This window comes from Lissotriton helveticus, chromosome 3_1 (genome assembly GCF_964261635.1).
Source record: "Lissotriton helveticus chromosome 3_1, aLisHel1.1, whole genome shotgun sequence".
In the NCBI taxonomy this organism is placed as follows: Eukaryota; Metazoa; Chordata; class Amphibia; order Caudata; family Salamandridae; genus Lissotriton; species Lissotriton helveticus.
In genome coordinates this window covers 541,096,565-541,118,664 of record NC_136061.1, presented here as the reverse complement: position 1 = coordinate 541,118,664, position 22,100 = coordinate 541,096,565, and the positions used below count along the sequence as shown (strand labels likewise).

Sequence of the window (22,100 nt, the reverse complement as noted above, 5' to 3'; positions counted from 1 at the left end):
TAGCGGACGGTACAGTATCCAGTATCTTTTGGTAACATTAATTTAAATTAAATTGAGATTGTTTGTACGTAATTGCAGTAGTGTATATCCAAGGTCCTGATGAAAGCCTGGTAGGGGAGACGCCCCAGCATGGCAGAAACATGTTGACCATTTTACCATCTAGTTTGGGCAGCCATTATTTCAGACTGTCATACACTTCTTTTTAATCTTGACACCATAATTCATCCCCAATAAAGTTTTCCTTCGTATTATGGTAGCCAATTTTAAACAGCACTTCTTGATTTTTGATTTTTGTCTTTATCCTCTTTTCACTGCAATTTATTTTTCCACACCATCTTACCCACACATAACATTTGGGGTTGGATCCACCACTGGAGGTCTTGGAGAATTGGAGTAATACACACATTATCACCAAGTGTGTCTCCTTATCTAGACTTCGACCTACTCAAATCCCAGATGATGATGCTCCGCCATTGGGTGGGCTGATGGGATTCATTTCCATTTCTTCACACATATAGTTTTTCCAACACACAGCCTTTTGCTCCTGTCTTTTTGCTCAGTCTTCGTAGCTTAATTATCAACCACTATTAGTCTTTGGGGACAATAATTATGTACCTATCAATAACTATTAAATAATAACAGACTCCGTGTAAATGTTATGAATATTTATTGTAAATAATGTGAAATAAAATGCTCATCAAGTATAGTTAGACTAATGCAAATCATAGAATATCACGGAGAGAAAACATTAGCAATGTATAGAAGCAAACTCATAACAAATAAACAGTGCATTTGAAGTAATGGATAGGCAAAGAGAGAAATGTTTCAGAGATAAAATACATTTGCAAAGGATTATGCAAATTTAGGAGATTATCTATGCTAACCCAAGTAAGGAACAGAGAAATCTACTCTCAGGCCTAAGGACAGTAGGCCACTCTAGAAAAGTTGAGCAGCAAAGATTGTCAGTATTCAGGAACAGGAACAGGTAGGCCTCTATCTGGAAACAGCACACTGGTGACTGCTAGCTAAACACCAGCCGACCCATCCGCTAAACCACACCCCCCACGGCACCTCAATTATACCCTAAAACTAAAATGTCCAACCCACAATTGTTTCAAATTTCTTCCAACTTCATCTCTCATTGGCTAATAATGGGGGAGTTCTGTCACACCACTCTCATCGTGATCATTTTATTCACTAGCTTATTGTTTTATACATTCAGCATTACGACAGATCCTTCTCAGGAAACAACTTTTGTCCATAATCATATTACATGTTCTACATGTCGCAAGTCTCTACGCTTCCATTGTTTGTTTCTGCCAGCTCGTGAAGGAAGTTGCACGCTTCCACTTGTTTATCAGTTTTTTCCTTTCCGCAACCTTTGCAGTCAGTCAGCACATTGCGAAGGTCAGTTTCATGCTTCTGCGTTTTCTCCTCATTTTTTATTCTTTTATTTTTCTTCCAGCAAAGTTACCCAAAACTGGCATGCAAGAAAGTAGGCTCATACTTGTATTTTTCTACAAGAATCAAACAAAACACTTCTTTTTTTCACGAAATGTAATTTCATTGCTCACCATCCCAGCATTGCACTAACCCATGCCCAACCTGTGTTATTCGTAGCAGAATATTATTAACGTGCATAAAAGCAGCATTAGTCTTTTTATTATTTTCTCAAAGCCATAAGCATCTGCAACCTAGTTTTCATGCATTAGTACACACATTAGTTTTACACATGTGCATAAGAATCTCCCCATGTTTTAGCATTTATTAATATAAATCTTCACAGCCCACTGTTAATATGTTACTAAGGGTTCAATTCAAGCCGATTTTATATACACAAAACCCTGCTCCATCACCCTCCAAAACATATGCTCTACTTTCCAACTCCATAGTTGACGTATTTACTTCCCTAGAGGTCCTTTATAAATGGTGCCCAAAGTGTGCCATTTGACTGGTAAGTTAATTCATATGTGGGCTGCAGTGTTTATTTACACCACCCACAGATATGACAAAAATATGTCTGTCAGAAGCACCACTGCGTTCTGGTTCAGCTACAGATTAAAGAACTGCTGTGAATTCATGAAGAATAAAAAAAAGTGATGGATGGAACGATTGAATTAATCTAAGCCACTGGTAATTACTCCGTATCGCACCCCAGTTCATTGTTTTTTTGTCCACCATGCCAACTCAGATGAGAACCTGCCGTATGCAAATTAGCCATGGTCCTTCTCCAATAGGAACCATCCATTCGGAACTGTCAAACTGGCTCCTTTCTGGCCTGAAACACAAGCAACCCAACTGTGGTTTCTGCCTATTTGTCCTTCACCTTGTTGTTGAAGTTGACACCCTAAGCGCGATGGTTATGCTCAGACGAGACTCCCATGCTCACTGTGCCAAAGTGCCCAAACTTACACTCTGCTGACAAGCCCCAACTAGAGCAAAACTGGTCTGGGGTTGCTTGTGGCTCCTTCTGAAGGTGGTCTCGCCTGTCACAGGGTGTGTACGGATTATCAAAAGGTAGATTTTTGTCTACAGTGGCATGGTTAGCGAAAAACTATGGCAAGAAATGTAGTCTGAACAATTGCCAGTGGCTGATATCAATTCAAACATTCCATCCATCACCTTGCTGCTGCAGCAAATACAAGGCTGAAAAAAGTGCAGTTGCCATGTAGGACAAGCCTTTTTTATGTATTAATAAGGTTCCCCCCCGATTGTGCCGTGTAAGCCCTCAAGGCAGGGTGCTAATATAAAAATAGGGCACATTACATCTTGGGGGTTAGTGTGCCTTCACACTGAAATAAAACCCAAACACTGTGTAGGCTTGGATAGACATTCCCTAATAGGACTGGATGCGATTAAAATATTTAATTTCCACCTCTACTTAGGAAAGGGCTATAACAATGCCCCAAAGTTATTTCCTGCCTAGTTTTTTAAATATGGCTTAATGGTGAAATCCGGATACGTGATAACTTAAGCAGTAAAGTAACTTTGTGAAAATGTGCTTTAGGCTGCCTAAATCAGAACTGGTTTTGTGCTGTTGCACTCTCTGTTACCATAGTGTAAGCCTGCTAGCTTTGCTGGCCCAGCAGGAAGCAGAGCAGGAGCAGCTGGAGTTCGGCACCAGCCTAAAACTTGCTCCGCCAATACAGCCCATCAGCCCGTGGCCCACATTAGCGGGGCCAGCATTTTGCCAGGCACTCTCTCAGCCAGCGGAATTGTGCCTGAAGTGTGGAGTGTAGGAGCGTTCCACCAGTGAGGCGAACGAAGCGTGAGGGTGGCGGGGCATAAGACCATGATGTTGCTGTGACGAGTGGCTGTTCTTTTTCTGATGGATTGTTGAGGATTATTGCAGCAATATGGACTAGAAGCCTGGAGTCCAGGACCGAGGTGGTGAGCGCACAAGGCACTCCTAGCACCCTCAGTGCACGATGGAGGCAAGCATTAGCCTGGTGCAGTGCGGCTTGCGCCCTAGTAAGTGTGCCTCTCTCCTTTTTTCCTGTTATCGCCTCTGATTTTCCTGCCTTTCTAAAACTCACCATCAAACCTCCACCCTCTGCTCGCATCCTTAGCTTGGTAATACATCTGAACAGTGTCCTAAACCAGCTCTGTGGCTGTGCAGACAAATATCTTGCCAGGGGAGTGTGATTCCCTTCTCACTCTTAAAACGGAGCCTATGCTGCTGCTGTGGGTGGTTGTGGAGGAGGTATTGTTTAAAATAAGCATCGGCGTGGAGCGGAGTGGAGCTGTGAGGTGTTAAGACATGTACTCAGCAGGGATGACTGCAGGCTTCAAGTTATTATAGTAGCCTCAAGCACAGGAAAAGTGCCAGCATATCTCTGTCCCCTGCTAGTTGTAGTGGAATGAAGTGCTCTGGTCTGGTGAGGTGTAGTCATCCGAGAGAAGTTGAACTCCCTAGTGCTGGTTGACGGTGGTCATTTCTCATCTTAACCTTTGACCCTGATAATGGCTGCAAGAAATCTACTTTAATATCAACTCGTTCATATAGGAAGACAAAATCCATCTCTCTCAGTAATGAACCGCTTGCCTTAAATGCTCTAAAAGGAGTTGCACCCATTTCCGTGTACTGTTTAAAAACGTAAGTAAAAACTAGAGACACCCTACTTCCTTTTTTCTCTCAGATGATTGATCAGGCTCATCAGTCCCAGGCGCAAGAAAACGATATTCTTATCATTGTTTTTTTTTTAAGTTTCTTTATTGACAATAAAGGTCACTTAACACAGTACAGTCTTTCGGTCAGCATGATGCTACATCGTGACATGCAATACTACAGTGTAAGCCAGGATTGTAATTTTCATTTTTCATGAAAGATAATAATCCCCAACTCCCCAACTCCCAAAAGCCCCCCCCCAACAAACACATACTCAATCTTCAATTCAGGGCCATGGTGGTTTGGTTCTAATCTCCATGTTTCGGTTGGCAGTTGTCGGGATTACCGATCCCCATATATACAGAATACAATTACAGCTGCTTATATAAGTTATGTCCGCAACTCGGTTTGCGGTTCTTGGGCATGGCCTGCCGTTCGTATATTATTCGTCTGCGTCAGGCAGTAACCCCGCTCTATTCCCCATGAGCCTGTACACCCTGTTCAAATGCCAGTAGTAATGCATTCCACTCTAAGGAGATGGGATGTTTCCTGAGTCCTCTACGCTCTTCCCTGTGTAGTTCTTGTCCCTCAGCCTTGCCCCACCTGATCGCCTCCCCACTCCAGGTCTCCACTTCCGGGGGTCTAGCCGACTTCCATCTCATCGTCACCGCCCTCTTTGCCAACAATAGTACTAGGTCCACAAATCTGGTAGCCACACTTCTCTTTCTTTCTTTGTGGCCTATTCCCAGCAAACAATAAGAAGCGGATGTGTAAGAACTGCCTGGTGCTATGTCATTCAAAATGTGGTGTATCATGCCCCAGTAGGGCCCTAATTTAGGGCAATCCCAGAACATGTGCATTATGCCTGCATCTTCCTGTTGGCATCTGGGGCATGTGTCAGTCGCTTCCGAGAACATCACATGTATCTTGTGTGGGGTGAGGTATGCCCTATGTATGATCATTAATTGAATGAATTTAAACTTAGGGTTGCAGGACACTTTCTTTGGCAGGCTCAGTACCAGTTTCCACTCCTTGTCATTCAAAACTTTTCCCACATCTGCCTCCCAGCGTGACCTCAGGGGTTGTAGGGGGTCAGCCCTGCCCTCTCGCATACCCGCAGTCAGCCATTTTGTCAAGTGACCTCCCGTTCCCATGAGGTACTGCATAGTATTTAGCGTGTTGGTGACGGGCTCCGCTCCATCTTGCAGCCAGTGAGTGCCTATGTAATGGGTCAGTTGTGCATGTTGTAGAAACAGTGCTCTCGGTGTGTGGTGGAGTCTGGCGAACTCCATATATGGCAAGAGCCTGCCATCCGAGAAGAAGTCCCCAATCTGCACTACTCCCGCATCTTGCCATGCCCGCAACCTCCGTTCCGTCAATGTACCTGTCCCCAGTGGGATGCCCAGCAGTGGTATCGAGGGTGCATAACTTGAACGACTATTGGTGTACCTGACCGCTCTTTTCCAGTACTTGAGTGCCAGTTTAAGTAGGGGCGGAGTCGCAGGCGGCGCCCTGTTCCCTGGGAGCAATAACTGATGTACCGCTCCCCGCTTCCTATCCGCCTCTGTCATGTTCAGTTCCTGTAATTTGCGGCCTGCCAGCCAATATGCAAGCCACTGTAGTTGGCACGCACAGCCGTATGCGAACAAGTCAGGCACCCCCATGCCGCCTTGGTCCGTGGGAAGCTGTAGTTTGGTCATGCTAATGCGTCTTCTGCCCTTCCCCCACACCAGTTCAGTTAGTAGTGTATTTAGCTTCTTGAAAAAAGTCTTAGGGACCAAGATAGGCAAATTCGTGAAGAAGTATATCAACCGCGGTAGTACCACCATCTTTGAGATAGCTACTCTGCCTGCCACTGACAACGGCAGGGTGTTCCAGAATTGCACCTGTTTATGCAGGTTGGTCAGGGCTCTTCCCAGGTTACCGTCCATCAGGTCTTGTGGTTGTCGGTACACCTGAATACCCAGGTACTTCAAGGTCACGGGTGCGACCTGCAAGCAGTGCGGCGGGAATCGGACGTGCGTCCCCGTCACCGGGCCTCGGAAGCCAAACCCGTAAGACTTCGTTTCGTTGATGGCGAGGCCCGACAGCTCGCGGAATCCCGCAAATATCCGCGGCAGAGGTGTCACCGGATTGTTTATATCCTTGAGGAACAGCAATATGTCATCGGCATACGCCGATATGACGTGGTGAGTGTGAAGCCTAGTAATCCCCACCGCTGCCGCCATCGAACACACTTTCAATAGTAAGGGCTCCAGAGCGATTATGAACAACAAGGGCGAGAGCGGGCATCCCTGCCTTGTACCCCTTGCTATCTCAATCCGATCTGAGATACATTGGTTGGTGCGAACCCGTGCCGTGGGTTTCCGATATAGTAGGGACACCCAGGCTATGAATTCAGCAGGGAGCCCAAACCTGTCCATGGTCGCAAACATGTAGTCCCATCTAAGGGAGTCGAAGGCCTGTCTGAGGTCCAGGGAGATGCATCCCTCGGCGTCTCCACCCTCCGCGTCCGGGGACATCAATTGGCTGAGCCTCCGTAGGTTAAGAGCCGTACTCCTACCCGGCACAAACCCACATTGATCGTAGTGTACCATGTCCGGGATATGCTGGGACAGGCGCACCGCTAGTATCTTACTGAGGATTTTGGAGTCAGTGTTCAGAAGTGACAGCGGTCTGTAGTTGTCTAACTGCAGTGCGTCCCTCCCTGGTTTCAGAAGGGAAACACTTAGGGCCTGCAGTGTTGTGTCAGGCAGTTCGCCTCTCTTTAGCGCTTCACCGTATAACGCATGAAGGCGGGGGGCCAGTAGGTCTATATACGTCAGGTAAAATTCCGCCGGGAGCCCATCCGTCCCGGGCGCCTTGTTCCTCGGCAGGGCCTTGATGGCCATTCTGATTTCAGCCGTTGTAATGGGCTTCGCTAAGTTCGCCTTGTGCGTTGCACTTAGTTGAGGAACACGGATATCGGAGAAAAATTCCTCAAATGCCATTCCCGAGAGTGGAGCGTGTGGGCCATACAAAGTTGCATAATATTGCCGGAACACCATATTAATCTCACGCTGTCCCTGTATCAGCTCCCCGGAGGTATCCTGTATCTCCATAATAGGGGTGACCGCTGGGGCGTCCTTCGTCAGACGTGCCAAAAGCGCGCCCGCTTTATCCGCCTGTGTATGCTGCCGTGCGGGGTACTCCCTATAATCTAGCACTCTGAGCTCCTCCCAGAGCTCCGCATGTTGTATATTAGCCTCCTGCAGTTGCGTGAGGGCGCCGTCCGTGCCTGCGGCCTCGTTTTCTAGCGCCGCCATACTGTCCTCCACTGCCCTCAACTTTCCCAGTACCAGGTGTTTAATGCCTATTTTGGTACCCATGGCCACTCCACGTATGGTAGCCTTAAAGGCGTCCCATTCAACCTGTCTGGAACTTGCCGTGCCCGTATTCTCATTAAAGTAATGCGTGGTGGCGTCTAGTAGTGTGGAGTTAAAGACCGGGTCTTCCAGAAGACTCGGGGACAGTCGCCACGTCGGTATAGGAGTGGGTAGTCTTCCCCAGCGTATTAATAATTCCACCGGGTTGTGATCTGACAACATCTTCCCCATGTGCTGTACTTTCACAATTGACGGCGTGAGTGTCTTGGAGCAAAAAATACGGTCTATCCTGGTGTGTAATTTGTGTGGCGGGGAGTAGAACGTGTATTCCCTATGCGATGTATGAATTGTCCGCCAGGCGTCATCTAATTCCCAGCCCTCCGCCCACTGTGCCAGCGTTCCCGCTTGTTTCCTACTTTCGGTCGCATGTAGGGGGGGGTGATCTGTCCAGCGTGAGGTCTAATACCGCGTTACAGTCCCCACCTAAAATCCAGTCATACTCCACCCAGTCCGCCAACACCCTACCAATCTCCACAAAAAACTGCGATTGGTCTACATTCGGAGCATACATACATCCGAGTACCACACATACACCGTTCAGCAGCCCTCGAGCAAGTGCATATCGTCCCTCCTTGTCTACCCTAGATTCAATGAGCTTGAACGGGACCGTGTTTCTGATCCAAATGGCCGCCCCCGGGAAAACGCAGAGAACTTCGTGGCGTAGAGCTGGCCCTTCCATTTACGTAGCATTTTGGCACCCTCTGAGTCGCTTAAATGTGTCTCTTGAAGGTACGCTATGTGCACCTGCCGCCTATGCAATTGTGCCAGAACCCTGTGCCGTTTGTGTACCGAACCCAATCCCCGTACGTTCCAAGTGCAGATCATATAATTATTAGGGGATGCCATAACCTAGGTTACCCACTTTACGAACCAAAACCATTGCCCACAACAGTATCAACCACATAATGGAAACTTTCAGTGCTACGTATACATACATCACCCCAACTCGTAGGTCCCCCTCTAAAACTGTAGAGGACCAAACTAGAATACCCAACAGGGTTAAGAGCATTCCGGAACCGTGTCTAAGCCTGGGGGCGTGGGCCCAGACAAACGTTCACAACAGTTCTCTGCAAAGAGTCTCGTAACCATTGTCCCCCATGGTCGCAGGCGTTTCAGATCCCAGACCCCCCCCCCCCTTCCAAATATAGAAGAGCATCCGCTACGTTACCAGATCGCCGGCTGTTGGGATAACGTTCACATGTCTGCCGCCATCTGTGCCGTGATCTGGGGAAACAACTGCAGGCTGCCTTCCGCGTCAGAGGCCGCTGCAAGGGAGCTTGTCTGGCTCGCCGACGGTGTTCCTGTGCCCGCATCATGCTCTGCCAGCGGGTCAGTAGTCAGTTGCGCTATTATTGTTGTGCCGTCCTCTTCCTCTTCGCTCGGTCGGTCAACTTGGGGTTCCTCCAAATGCGAGGGCCCAGGGCGGCCCTGAGCCTCCGACTGACTGTCTGTCCTCTGTGTTTCCGGCACTCCCTGTTCTTCCCGTAAGGACTGCAGAGGGGTGAGTGTCACTTCCAGCCACTCCGAAGCTTCCTCCGGATTGTCAAAGAAATAAGTCTTGCGGTCGTGAATGACTCTAAGACGCGCCGGGTAGAACAAGGCATATTTCACATTGCGTTCCCTGAGTGTTCTCTTCACTCCCCAAAAGGACGCCCTGGCTCGTTGGACCGCCTGCGTTAAGTCCGGGTAGATGGAGATAGAGTGGTTCTCGTATTGTATGGGGCCTCTTTCTCGGGCGGCCTTCAGTATGGCGTCTCTATCCTTAAAGTGGAGGAGACGCGCTATCAAGGGGCGAGGCGGAGCTCCGGGTTTCGGCGGTCTGGGGGGGACCCTGTGCGCTCTCTCCACGCTGTACATTTGGGTAAGGTCCGCTGGGTCCGCAACAGTCTTCAACCATTCTTCTACAAAGTGGGTCGGATTAGTCCCTTCGCAGCGTTCAGGCACGCCCAAGATGCGAATGTTGTTGGGTCTTGAGCGCCCTTCTGCATCATCGACCCTGTCTCTCAGATGTCGCATTTGCTTCTCCAGACTTTCAAGCCTCGTGGAATGTTCTGTTTGCTGAGGGATCAAATCGGCAAGCGCAAGCTTCTGTTCTGACACTTTTTCCACTAATCTTTTGTGATCGTCTTTGAGCAGTGACAGCCCTGTTGACATCGCGTCCATCCGGGTTTCAAGAGCCTCTCTGGACGCCCTGATCTCAGTTAATATGAGGTCCAGCTTGGCCTCCTGTGTGATAGCTCCTGTTGGTGGGATCACGTCGTCGTTGGAAGAGGCCAGGATATCGTCCGATATGGAGGCCTGCGTGCCACCACGTGGGTTCCTATTCCTGCCCATCGTGCACCACCGCAGCGTGTCTTTTGGGTGATAAGGAGTCGTCTCGTCTAGCCGTCTCTGGTACCCTCGGCCACCCTCCACCAAATCGATGCAGCTATGGGCAGACGCCACACTATAAGTACCCTGTGGTTGATCTCGTGTCACAGTGTAGCAACCGGGTATGAAGTCCAGATGCTGTGGGAGCGAGGGTCGCGTTTGTGACCGTATCAGGCCAGTTCCTATTGTCTGTAGTGCGTGGTGCGTCTTCCTCCGGACCCCAGTGCCACCACGATCGCTCCCAACACCCCCGGGGGAACGCCGCTGAACAGGCTGCAGTTAATCCAGCCAGGGCCCCCGTAGCTCCCGCTCCAGTTGTGCTCAGATGCCCCACGTTACACAGATCCATACATCTCCCTCCGATGCGGGGGGAGGGGGGGCGGTGGGTCACTGCCGAGCACCGGGCCTCGCCTGTAGCCTCTGCTATATCCCTGTCAGGACGCACCAGAAGAAGCGCTGTCCGCCACAATCAGGCCGTCTTCCCTCAGGATAAGCCCCGCGTCCCACCGATGCACCGTGGGGCGGACTCTGTCCGGGGCCCCAGCCGCGCCAGCTCCCGTCAGGCTCCCGGGTTCAGCTGTTGATCTGCTCGGAGCTCCGGTAGGCTCCGGCGGTCCGATTTCCTTACTGTATGTACCTACCCCGCAGCGGGGGGTAACAAAGCCGATCCGCGGGCAGTCACCGCACTCCAGTGATCCCGGGGCACTTCGGACTGCTTCACCGCCCGCGAGGGCTCTCACGTAGCCGGGCACAGGCCACTTCCGGTCCGCCTCCTAATGCAGCGCAGTCCGCGGCCGCTTCCCCAGCTGCAGGCCTCTCTCCCCTCATGCGGCGTCCCAGTTCAGCGTCGCGCTCTGAAGTCCCCGGCGCCGTTGATCGGTCAGGAACCAGGCGGACCGGTTTTCGACAGGGTACAGGGAAGGGGTAGAGGTCAGACTCCTTTATGACAGGATGTTTTCAGGATTTCAGGGGATATGTGGACGGAGCGATCCTAGCTCAGTTGTTTAAAGTGCTGTGGTCTCCTCATCCCCAAATAACACCTACCTTACAAGCTTGCTGCTGAGGACTACAAGGAATGCTCTAATCCCTGTCCGTTCCAGAATGGTGTGAGTTCTGTTAATGGAACGAAGCATATTTTTCCTCCTAACACTCTTACAGCCAGATTCATCAAGCCAAAATCGACTCGCCAAGGGCCAGATTCTGAGAATCTGGCCCTTTGCGAGCACTATTTTTGCATTTGGGATTCATCATCCCAAATGCAAAAATCGCTATTTTAGAAATCGCTAAATTGCGAATAATTGCATTTAAGGAATCTCAATTTGAGATTCCTTAAATGCAATTCATGAACCATTTTAAAATTGCGAATTCCCAATCTGGGGCCGCTATTTACCGCAAAGTCGAACTACGTGGTAAATAGCGAAAACTTAGAAAAATGCACTTTAGTGCATTTTTCTAAGTTGTATGTTACACACACACATGTCCTGTGGACATGTGTGTGTGCAACACCAGTGTACATTACCATTTCAGGGGTGCTACAGGGTGTCCTTTGGACCCTGGCACCCTTGAAATCGTTTCCATATTTGCGATTCGCTAATCGCAAATAGAGAATGACTCCCCATTCATTCCTAGGAATGAATGGGAAAGCCATTCCTTATTTGCGATTAGCAATTAGCGAATCGCAAATAAGGAAGCAGTAGAAATAGCAAATAATATTGCGATTTCTACATGCATCCCGTTTTGCGAGTCTTTAATAGCGATTCCTTAAAATCGCTATTAAGGACTCGCAAAACAGGACTTTGATGAATCTGGGGGTTAATCCACATGCCAAAGCTTTTCGTAATAATGTAAATGATAAACTAATTGAAAGGTCAGTCTCCTCTCGCTCAAAACATTTCTTGTAATTATGATGTATATTTGGTTTTAGATTTTATTATCCTTTTTGATAATCACGTTTTGCCATTTAATAGATCAACTCTTTTGAACTTTCTGTCTGGCATTGAAACTTTATAATGGTACATTGCAGCGATATTAGTTTGGTTCAAATATTGCATTCCGCTTTTGATAGTAGCTCAAGAGTCACTTTCAATTCTAGGTTGGTAGTGAAATTGATTCTTAAAAACTGACTATTTTCTTTGTTGTAGTATTGATATAAACTCCTCCATATCGGGGGGCGGAAAGTAGTTTTAAATGTGGGCAACAGAACTGGAATGCAACAGAGGAAAGGAGAATAATATAGTAGTGGTGACTGGCAGGTGTTCGCAAAAAAAATGGTGGTTTCAGTCACAGAGGGGGGGGGTAATTAAGTCAGCTGGAGGTCTAGTGATCTTAGTCAATGAAATTGTTTGGCTGGTACCGTCAATGCTAACTCTGTTCTGGATACTTAAAAAAACAACTATCTTAACAGTGGATTGCAAGTATTTTCCTGGAACATAAGCTGGACTTTCTAATAGTAATGAAACACCTGATCTGCTGAACAGTCTTAATGCAGATACAATTTTTATCCAGGAAACATAGTTGTCTACTGATTTTCTACTTACGAATTTCTGTGTGCTTGGTTGCCCAGCTTCCTTCTCTCATAGAGGTCATGGAAGTGGGGTGATAGAAATTTTGTCAACTGAATACTTTTGGTCGTATAGTAGTTTTACTCATCCATCAAATTTTATTTCAGTGTGTAAAGCTCATGGCAAATACACCCCCCCAGGTTAATCTCACACTCTCCTGATCATAACCTTATTTTCTTTCCTTTCTCAGATTGCTGAATCTAAAAATTGTCAAATGAATCTAAAAATTGTTAAATATAGTTTGGTTTGGGATTTTAATGCAAACATATCTAAACAAACTCTAAATGCTTACTCAGCTGGTGACAGAAAGGAAGCATTCAGTAATTAACCACTTGTATTTCCAGCCAAAATTTAATTAGACAAACAAGGGTGTGCCCTTTTGGAGCTTTTGGGACCACATGAATGCCTGATAGTGAATGGTAGAATGAATAATGATGTCCTTGCAAAACATACCCATTTCTCAATCTGGGGTTCTTCTCGCATTGATTAAAGATTGTCTCTTTTATCTTTTTCAATTAGTTTTCTGGTTTAAATATAATTGATTCAAATTGCAGTTTGTACAGTTTCCAAAAGTGAATCTGAGATCTTGAAATATTAAAGGCAACTTCATTGAAATTACAGTAAAATAATAATGCTAAAAAAGGAATGCTCCAAACAATTGCTGAGGAAGTACAAGTTTGATATCTTATTTCGCCTGCTCAATTTGAAGGGTTTATTAAGTCTTTTTTGGGGCTTGCAAGACCCCTCTCTCGATAAGAAGTCATCTGGAATTAGGTCACAGAGTGTATCACTCCTAAATGGGGAGATAAATAGATTAATTGGAAGGGAGTTCTTGTACTACTCTATTGAGAGAAGTCGGATCATTAGCTGTGTAAAAAGACATAGAAGTAAATAAAATGCTGACGATAAGAAACTGTGATGTGATCTTAAGTGGATTCATTTAAGAGAGTCTGATCTCAAGAGATCTGAAAAAAAGCTTGGAAAATTATAGCCAGTCGTTGCGGTAATAGAAGGAAATTGATGCCTGTCCCAATGAAATAATCTGAATGGGTTCATTAAACAACAAACTTAAATGCCTCCACTTCGATGGATGTTGACTCTTTCGTGTTTTTTGACTCCTTGAATGGAGGCAATAATTGTTCACATGGTCCTCTCCCAACTGAAGGTATCAAAGGCTTTGTCCTTGGTTTAAAGTTGTCCGTGGTTATGGGGTCTGATGAGATTTCAATTTCAGTTACAAAGAAGGAAGCATCTCTCTAGTCTATTGTTTTAACACCCTTGTTTTGTTACTGTTATTTTAAAGGAGTTATTCCAGAATCCTGGTCAGGGAATATTATTGTAACTTTGCATAAGAATGGCCCCATAGCAGTTATAGGCATATTGCACTACTCAATTCGGTTGGGTTGGTTTTTACAAAAAGTAAAGAATTGAGTTGATGAGAAAAATATAAATCCTATGGAACAATCTGGTTTTAGAAAACGTTGCTCTGTTACAGATAATCTTGAAAAAATATGTTGGTATCCATGGTCAATTTGTTTATGCTCCTATCATTGATTTTTACACTGCGTTTGATGGGTGGACAGACAGACGCTTTGAGAAAAACTGTTCAGCGTAGGTGTGCCTGAGAACCTCTTACGGTTGATTATAGCTTTACCTTCTTCCACCTGGTGTCAGGTACTCATTTGTGATGACAAAGGTCTTCTAGAATTCCCACCAATAATGGACTGAAACTGGCATAGGCATTTGCGATAAGCAGGCTAGTGGAGCACAGTGAATTGCAGGGGGAGCAGGGGTTGAAGTCTTCTACTGTAATGTTTGAACGGCGCTGTGATGAAGTGTCGGAATGGTATCCATGTACAATTGTTATTTGACTAAAAATGAAAATATATAAAAAGATTACAATTTTCTTTTTAAAGAAATAAAAAACAATAATGGTCTTAAACAAGGCTGTCTATTGCCACTATTACTGTTTTCCCTATGTATGTATGTATGTCTTGCCCATTTCTGAGTGTAAGGGCGATGCACCTAACCTAGGGGATCGTAAAAATACCATGCATATTAGAAGCACATGATATTGTTATTTTGGACCTTACTCCCAAAGTCATCCGATACTTCTTGAACAGTTTTCATTCTTTAAAAATAACCACCATCAAAAGTAAAGGATAGTTTAATCTTATTGCTGCTTCTCCAATTCAGAATAGACCTCAACCGTTTTTAACCTGGAATATAGACCACATAATGAGACGTCTGTTAGTTCAACCAAGAATTAATATTTTACTACTGAAAGGTATAACGGATGTGTGGCAAAATATACCAGAAATATTATGCAATAATGGTATCCAAGATTTAAATCACAGAGTTTATATGCCTAACATTGCGCTTTACCGGTCGCTGATTTTTAAAACCACTCTTTATAAAATCCAATGTTGCTATTTTCACCTGTGAATGAAATGTATTTTTAAAAGTTTTATGAAATAGTAATAATATTACCTGGTTGTATTGTGTTGTTTCTCTGGACCTCCTAGGAGATCTAAAACTTGAATTAAACTTGAACTTGAAACTCTGTCACCATACCTTTACTTTCTAAATAGTTTACCAAAATGTAGCCCTTTGGAGGCTAAGCTGTTTCCAGATTAGAAAATTTAAATAATTCAAAGGGGTAAAAAAAAGTGGCTAATTATTTGGGGTCGGCAGTTGCCCATATCAAATGAGCACTGAAGCTATGGCACAGAACAGCCAATCTTAACTTAGGGCAGTGGGTAAAGTATGCAGTACCAAATTGGATATAGAGTCAAAACACCAAAAAATCAAAAGAGAATTAGCAACGCTTAATAAACAAAATGACACCAAAATTACAAAAACCCAATAAGGGGAGCCAGAGATATGAATGTTTAAAGATTTAAGTGGAAATATAGACAGAGAACTCTAAGTGACAATGATAGTCTATGGTTCTGGTAGATGAGGACCAAGGCACGCTTTGTGGCTGACCACAATGGATCTAGAGGCCCAATACACCAATCATGGTGAAGGATTTAGCATTTGTACTTGGTTTGCAAAATGGAGGAAAAAATCTTCTAGCAGGATAAGTCAGCAGTCTGTATCCTTTAATCAGATAGCCGTTTCACAAAATACTGCAGAAGCTGTCCATTTAGGTGGGAAAGCTCTCACTGGATCAAAGTTGAGTTTCCCACCTGTTGCCTAGGTACTTTTTGCACTTTTGGAAGGCCTACATTTTCACGTTGGAACTTAGTTTCTGAAATGAAAGTCCTTTTTTCCCCAGCAGGGCAACGCCACAGGCTGTATCCAGCTAGGGCTCCTCAAAGCCGATCCCTCCAGAGGGCCCGCTGAAATATATGTGCTGCTGCAGATCAGGTACAAGCAGGATGAACCTGTTTCTTCAGTGCAGCAAAGTCATGCCTTTGTCAGATTTGCTCTAGGGGTTGGTCTCTGCCCTCCAGTAGCTGGAATTCAGTAGACATTAACTCTTCATCTGAGGCTCGCAGACTTCAGGGAATGCTCTTAGGATTTCACGGCTTGATCCAGTGAAGGCACTAAGCCGGGGCCTTGGCAGGTTCATTTGGGGCTGGTCACCTGTGAATCCTGGAAAAAGTGGCATCAGCCAACTGACACTTGTAGTCCACTTCTTTGTACTGGATTCCAATGGGAGCAGATCAGTCCTTCAGAGATCCTCTCAGGTTACAGCATACAGGGCGACTAGTCCTCTTCTGCATGTCCAGATAGTGTTTTGAGGTGGTTTGCATTATCCAGTGGGTTAGGGTGATCCTGGCCCTTCCCTAACCAGTGAGGTAAATGTTCCCTGGGGTAACCCTACTCACTTTTTCAGAAGTTCCTGTTGGTCCTCCTGCAAACAATCCCACATTGCACTTTACTCCAAAAATCCATGTTAGATGAACTCTTCCTCACATGTGCACAACCCTTGTCTACCCTGAGGTGGGACCAAGCAAATGGACCATACCTGTGTTCACTTCAAACTAGTTCTGGGGTAGCTGCCCTGCCACTGGCTTCAGGGCCATCCTGGATAGTATGGAGTTGAGGTGCAAAGGTGTTCCCTTCCTCATGTCAATTCTTACACTATACTATGCAGACTTCACCCCTAACCGATGAAGGCTCCACCACTGTCCCTTTCAAGTTAATGAAGTTCCTGGGCCAACCCTAGTTGTTCTTTCTCAACAAATAGGAATTAGATGCCCCACATCCAGCCCATCCTGTCAACAGGCTAGGGCATTGTTCTGCTCTGGAAAAGTTGACACCTCATTAAGGTCAAGCACTGGCAAGGCAGCTGGTGGCATGCCAATTCAAATTAACCTTCATGAGCTTAATTCAGGGCCAAGTTAACGTTCTAAAAGTTACCTTTCCTAACTATTTATTAAACATCTGACTTCACCAATGAATTGGAATTTAAATAAGTATGAAAAATAGACTTGGGATGACTATTCAATTATGTCCTCTCAAATGTTACAGATTAAAGTTTATAATCTACTTTGGAATTTTCTAGGATCCTACTATAGCCCTGCCAGTGAAAATAGCTTTTTGGGACTCTTGAAATGGAAAAACTTTTGGTCGACTTCCTCTTGTAATGTACGATTTAAGTCAGCATTTGCGGCACCATATTTTATTCAGCTGCCGTTTTGTGCCACTAAGCTTCTGTCTCATTCTGTTTGCCTCAGCAGAAAGCAGCGTCAATGTTTTTATCTATTTCACCAAGGTTGAACTTCCCTGCACTAATGAATAGACTGTTTTGTCATTGCATACCTTTCCCATCTGATAGGCCTGCTCCCACCCTTAGAGTGGCGGACACGGGCAGAATAACCTTGGAACTGAGATAGCATGTACCCAGAGTTAGGATTTTAGCTCATCCTTCTGTGTCTCCTTTGTTTACCAGCTACTAACTGGAAAATTCCAGTCCGGGCGTGTCCTTAGGGGACTGGAAATGTATATCATGTATTACCATGTTGGCGAGGGTCAGTCCCTTTGCAGCAATCCGAGGAGGCTGGTCAGATTGGACTCCGCTTGAGTTTATGACTAATAAATAACTGCGGTTTGTATTCTCTACTGTCTGACAGAGTCTTCATTTGTTTGGAAGGCTGAGAGGTGGTCACGAGTGTCCCAGGTGTCCCTATTTGGGTCACTTCCTTCAGGACTAATCACTGGAGGAACGAACATACCAACTTAAATTTCACTCATGTTCCACTTTTAAATATGAAGCACCATAACATGAGGACAACACAGAGTGTTTAGGGGTGGCTTATTATTATTTAAATATGAAAGGGTCCGTGACTATTTCTTTCAAACGCAACAAATGTCAAATATATACATTCCGTATTTCAGATACTAACCAGTCCAGTAATTCGATACACATTTTATTTGGCATAGAAGTGAACGGAAACTAAGCATCAATCAATAAGTTCCGTGAATTATTAATTCTAATACACTTGCAGCGAAAGACATAGAAATTTTTTTGAAAAAATCATTTATAACTTTTATCAATCAAAGTTATATCATGGTATCTACATAAATTTAAATCGGTGCACTCTCAGTGAGAAAGGAGAAAGGTAGTAAAGTGGGATAGGTGTGATGGGATAAGTGTGGGGACTGGGTAAAGGTGTTGTGACACTAACACAATCACAGTAGAACTCAATAGGACCTTTACAGTCTAATTTAGATCAACAGTTCCATATATCTCTTTTAATACATAGGATTGGTTTTACTCCATTTAATTTTCTCCTATGTTAAGAGAAGTAGTATGGTCTGGTCTACGTTTCGACCCCGCGTGGTGTAAGGGTTAGTTGGAACCTCATTCTGGGGTCTTTATCAGGACATTGAAAGGACGAGGATGCCTACAAGTGATAAAGTTTAAATCAATGTATCTATATCTTTTAGAGAAATGGAGAATCAAAAATGTACAAGGACTGGTAATTAGTCAAATACCTGCTTTGCATAAGGCCATCCAGTGACCATTATAATAGGACCTTCATTGGTTCCTATTGTGAGCGATGCAACCTGCAATTAATTAGGAAAACTTCAATTTCAAGAGGGTACATGGATAGGGTGTCCTATCTGATGGTTTGATAGGGAGAGGGACACTTACTGGGATAAAAACAAACATCCAGTCAAAGTCTGTAATTTCAGAATGTTTGGATGCAGCTTCGAGGGTGTGCGGACCGTCACAGTCCCACGGTGGTTCTGAAACAATGGGAAAATTAATAATTACACTAGATTGATAGCAAGGATCAGTATTTCAATTATATGTCAGGGATGAATATGCTTCTGCGCTCATGAGCTCAGAAACAGGCAATGCCCACAAAATCGTCTATCAAATGTGCAGGGCCTCACGCTGGTATTTGTGCAAGTTTGTTGCCAACATGTTACATTAAAATCTGTACGCTGCCTTCGTTCACATAACGTGTTTATGCCTAATTTAAGGGCACCATCATTTATTTATATTCATGATAGAATTCATATCTCCCCCCGTGGTCCCAGGGTCATTTTCTCAATTTTCGCACACAGATAATTGAACAGTTGGGCACCAGACCATACACTACACGGTTGGTCTTGAGAGTCTGGCACACGGATGTGTCACAATTCGAACTGAGACTCTGGCACAGGTATGTGTTATAATTCTAACTGGCCGTGAGCCACTGGGTCCAGGGTAGTGAACTCGTTAAGGAGTAGAGTAACTTTTTTGCAGCCCCTTAGACTCGCCGTGGAGCGGGCCTTTCTATTGGCTGAGCCGCAGCAAGCCCCCGGGCAGCATTGAGCGCCTGCACCTCGAGGCGTCTTAGACGGATACACGGAGCCGACCGGTTCGCATGTCGTGGAGCGCGGCTGTGTGAAGATTAGGTAAGCAGTAGCAGCCCTGCAGTGCCCCTTAGCCTTGATATAATGCAAGAGGTTGAATTACCCGCCGGGGCGACTTCCCCAACGTAGGCATCACCAACACACATGCGATCCACCTTTATGAATAGTGGCGCTTTATGATATACCTCTGTGTTGGTGCCCTTAAATTAGGCATAAATACGTTATGTGAACGAAGGCAACGTACGGATTTTAATGTAACATGTTGGCAACAAACTTGCACAAATACCAGCGTGAGGCCCTGCACATTTGATAGACGATTTTGTGGGCATTGCCTGTTTTCTGAGCTTATGAGCGCAGAAGCATATTCATCCGTGACATATAATTGAAATACAGATCCTTACTATCAATCTCGTGTAATTATTAATTTTCCCATTGTTTCAGAACCACCGAGGGACTGTGACGGTCCGCACACCCTCGAAGCTGCATCCAAACATTCTGAAATTACAGACTTTGACTGGATGTTTGTTTTTATCCCAGTAAGTGTCCCTCTCCCTATCAAACCATCAGATAGGACACCCTATCCATGTACCCTCTTGAAATTTAAGGTTTCCTAATTAATTGCAGGTTGCATCGCTCACAATAGGAACCAATGAAGGTCCTATTATAATGGTCACTGGATGGCCATATGAAAAGCAGGTATTTGACTAATTACCAGTCCTTGTACATTTTTGATTCTCCATTTCTCTAAAAGATATAGATACATTGATTTCAACTTTATCACTTGTAGGCGCCCTCGTCCTTTCAATGTCCTGATGAAGACCCCAGAATGAGGTTCCAACTAACCCTTACACCATGCGGGGTCGAAACGTAGACCAGACCATACTACTTCTCTTAACATAGGAGAAAATTAAATGGAGTAAAACCAATCCTATGTATTAAAAGAGATATATGGAACTGTTGATCTAAATTAGACTGTAAAGGTCCTAATGAGTTCTACTGTGATTGTGTTAGTGTCACAACACCTTTACCCAGTCCCCACACTTATCCCATCACACCTATCCCACTTTACTATCTTTCTCCTTTCTCATTGAGAGTGCGCTGATTTATATTTATGTAGATACCATGATATAACTTTGATTGATAAAAGTTATAAATGATTTTTTCAAAAAATGTTCTATGTCTTTCGCTGCAAGTGTATTAGAATTAATAATTCACGGAACTTATTGATTGATGCTTAGTTTCCGTTCACTTCTATGGCAAATAAAATGTGTATCGAATTACTGGACTGGTTAGTATCTGAAATACGGAATGTATATATTTGACATTTGTTGCGTTTGAAAGAAATAGACCCTGACCCTTTCATATGTACCTAATTATTGACCCAGGTCAGATAGTTTTAGGGTATACCCCGTTGAAACTTTTCACTATTATTATTTAAAGGCAGTGTTTCCACCTTTCAGAAAGGGTTATTTTTTAAAGGTTTGATAGCAGGTTTATAGGTAGTTGCAGCCAGGCTACATATGGTGGTCCTGAAGCCATGTTTTCCTGTTTTGCAATCCAAAGGTGACCTTTAACTTCTAGGCAGGGTGCTCTTTCTGCACCATATTGAAGGGACTTTTAGGTAAGCTGTATCTGTTGATCATCGATACGCTAATTTAACCATATTTAAAGGTGAGGAAAGGCACTTTAACACCGTAGAGTAGGGATAAAGTGCACCGAGTTCTAATGCCAGCAAAAAATAGGTTCTAGAAAAAGGCTAAGACAATCCGGGAGACCATACAGAAAAGGTGGGTTTGCTACAGAGGGTATATAAAACCTTGGATAAAAAAAAAACTCTCCCACATTTATTGCACTGTGAACAGCCTGAGAAGCTGATTTGCGTTCCTTAAACAATTGCGACTAGCACGATTACCTCACCGCCTCTTGTGGGGTAGCCATTTTGTCCAGAAGCTGGCTAATACAATTTAATTACCTACACCAGAACAATTTTTTGGCATATGAAAGAAGATTCTTCAATGCTATATATTTTTTCTTATTGACAAAATATTCAACAGCATACACCGGAATGGCTAACACATAACCATGATAATGGATGGTTTGACGACAACAGAGCTTGATCCAGTGTTGCCGAGTTTATACAATATCAAGCGTGTTTGGGAGCTCATTGCAGTTACATTTTACAGGCAGCCATCAGGAGATTCACTAGATGGGCAAAATAAGAAGAGGCATATATCATATCTTAAGTGGTGTTGAAATGGAGCCCTTTTTATATCGGTCTAGCATTGCATTAGCATTTTATCTGGTGCTACAGCTAATGAGTTTATGATGCAACATTTCAAGATACTGTCTAAGCCTGTCCCATATGTCGTTCGGCCTAGTCTGCGTTACCTGTATGCGTATATCTCTGCAGTTTCGCCACATAAAGCAGCATCTGTAAGCCCGGTTTTGAGCTAAGAAACCTTTGCTAGGATAATAGCAGGAGTACTGCTGTTATTCGTCTCACTAATGTGTGGATTGGTTTCCAGAAGCATCAATTTGCAGGCACAATCAACAGGCTTATCAGCGATGTTGCTTATAGTCTTAAAGATATCATTCTAAATGGTAAAAACCGTTGGGGTCTGTAGAACATCCACATTTTGAACTGCCCTAGCATGCTGTGTAGGAGGATTGGATTAGGGGTGAAGAGGTAACATGGCACCCTAGTATCAGCCCGGGGTACCTGGCTTTTAGAACCTTCCTCCCCTTGAAAAACTCTTGCAGAAGTGGGAGACTTCCTCATGCTTGGTTATTTCTCTGCAGTTCGCTGCTGGATCCTGG

The 22,100-nt window shown here is 44.7% G+C and overlaps 1 protein-coding gene across 1 annotated transcript in view; it reads left to right on the top strand.

The window, feature by feature from the left end:
• GTF3C3 (general transcription factor IIIC subunit 3) overlaps window positions 1–22,100 on the top strand; it is a 348,121-nt gene that overhangs the window by 239,700 nt on the left and 86,321 nt on the right. The window lies entirely within an intron of this gene.